The following is a 2,343-nucleotide window of genomic DNA, read 5'->3' on the forward strand; positions in this document are numbered from 1 at the left end:
GTTTGGTCATTAGTCTTGCTACCAGGCCACTGTTGATGATGGACATTAGGGACAGGGATCACAGGAGTGGATACCTGTCAATGTAACACACCGATTTAGAAGGTGTGGGAGGTCAAAAACAGCAAGCCATGAGCTGATCAGTCTAAAATCTTTCTTATTTCAGAACAGTATTGGAAACGTTATGAAGAAAGTAAAAGCAGAACATTTGGAAAATCTTAATCTCAACAAGGTTTGCAAAAAGGGAAATCATGTCTGACTAATTTATTACAGCATTTTTCAAAGAATTCTTGATCCAAGTGGATAGAGGGGAACAAGTAGATGTGTTGTATTGGACTTTCAGAAGGCATTTGACAAGGTTCATCAAAAGAAATAAAGTTATATGAGCCCGCAGTGTTGGAGGTAATGTATTGACAGGGATAGTGATTTGGCTCATCCACATGAAACAGTAAATTTGGATAAGGGAGCAGTGAATGGATCACAGCTGTTTCCAATATATATTCATGATTTCAGGAAGGACATGAATGTACTTTCGCCAAATTTGGAATGGCACAAAAATAGCTGGAAAGGCAAGTTGCAAGAGAGTTACAACACAATACAGAGAGATATTGATTGATTAAGTAAGTGGATGAAAGTTTGTCAAATGAAATACAAAGTGAAAAAGTATGAAGTTGTTCATTTTGGAAGAGAGAGCTAAAGAGAAGTATTCTTTTAATGGGAAAAAATGCTGCAGAAAGCTGCAACACGAATGGTGTGATACTATTGCATGAAACACAGAATAATAGCACACAAGTGCAGCAAGTAACCAAGAAGGCCTGTGGAATGTTGGCCTTTACTTCAAGGGGTTTGGAGTAGAAGAGTAGGGAAGTCTTGCTGCAATTATATAAGTGCTGGAGTATTGTGAGCAGTTTTGGCATCCTTTTACGAGAAAAGATTTTTTTTTGGAGGCAGTTCAGATAAGGTTCACGAGGATGACATGCAGTATGGAGGGATTGTCTTATGAGCAAAAGTTAAAAATTTGGGACTCCACTCATTCCAATTTCGAAGAATGAGAGGTGATTTCATTGAAAACTATTGAATTCTTAAGGGGGTCGACAGGATAAATGTTGAGAGGATGTATCCCCTCATGGGAGAGTCCAGGACAAGACAGCATTGTCTCAGAATTCAGGGGTGCCTCAGTAAAACAGAGATGAGGACAAATTCCTTTTCTCAGAGGACTGCAAGCCTTTGGAAGTCCTGACCACAGAGATCTGGGGGAGATGATGTAGAATCTTTGTGAATACTTCAGACTGAGATTGAGATATTCTTGATTAGCAAGGGAGTCGAGGTTAATGAGAAAGGGAAAGGAAGTGAGTGTGAGGAATGTCAAATCAGTTGTGATCCTATTGAAAGGTGAAGCACCTCAAGTGGCTGAATGGTTTGATAAGTTCTCATTCAAATTTACCGCCTGAATACATTGATGTTGTATTTTATGATTAGTGTGTCTTTTCTTTGACAATTCATCATTCAGTTCACTCATGTACTTGTTCATTATTCTAGTAGTTAGAATCATTCATTTCTAACAGACCGACAAGTACATTGGATGCAGATCAAATCTGCTTTCAATACAATGCTTTCTTAAGCACATACCCATCCCCATCAATCTGACTCAATGGAAACATTATCAATATATCTTGTGTTAACAGAAAAGAAGATGCTTGAAGGTTTTCTCAAAGGTATCATTACAGACTGCAAAGCAGGTGGGGCTAACAGTACTGTTGATGTAACAAAACCGGTATCAAATGTTCCATAATGTGCTGGGGACACATCTTGAGCAGAAGGTGCTAATTAGCATCAAGTAATGGTATGGAGTCGACGTGGCAATAAATGCCAGGTGAATAGCCATGATGGTCCGAGTTACTCTTGTCTATCGAGGTTCAGTTTGTTTATTCTTCTTGGCAAGAGTTATTGGTCATTTTACTGATAGCATGGGATGCTCTGCATCTCTCCCACTCCTGCTTCAGCTGCTGATATCTGTAACCACTCCTATCCTAGTACCAAACTTGGCATTTCTTTGAGATTTACTAACTTTTTTTTGTAAGTAAGTTTACCAAATTCTATCTTGAACCAATATGTTACTTCAAGAAGTTTGCAGTTTCTAAATTCCCCTTCTTTTATTTTGATGGTATCACTCGCAGTGAATTTGAATCTCTGGAAAGCCCATTCAACTTTCCTTGGCCAAAATTATCTGTTGACAATTCACCAGATGTTTTGGAGATAGTAGGAACTGCAGATGCTGGAGAATCCGAGACAACAAGGTGCAGGGCTGGATGAACACAGCAGGCCAAGCAGCATCATAGGAGCAGA

Source organism: Rhincodon typus, chromosome 35, assembly GCF_021869965.1.
Source record: "Rhincodon typus isolate 14 chromosome 35, sRhiTyp1.1, whole genome shotgun sequence".
Taxonomy (NCBI): Eukaryota; Metazoa; Chordata; class Chondrichthyes; order Orectolobiformes; family Rhincodontidae; genus Rhincodon; species Rhincodon typus.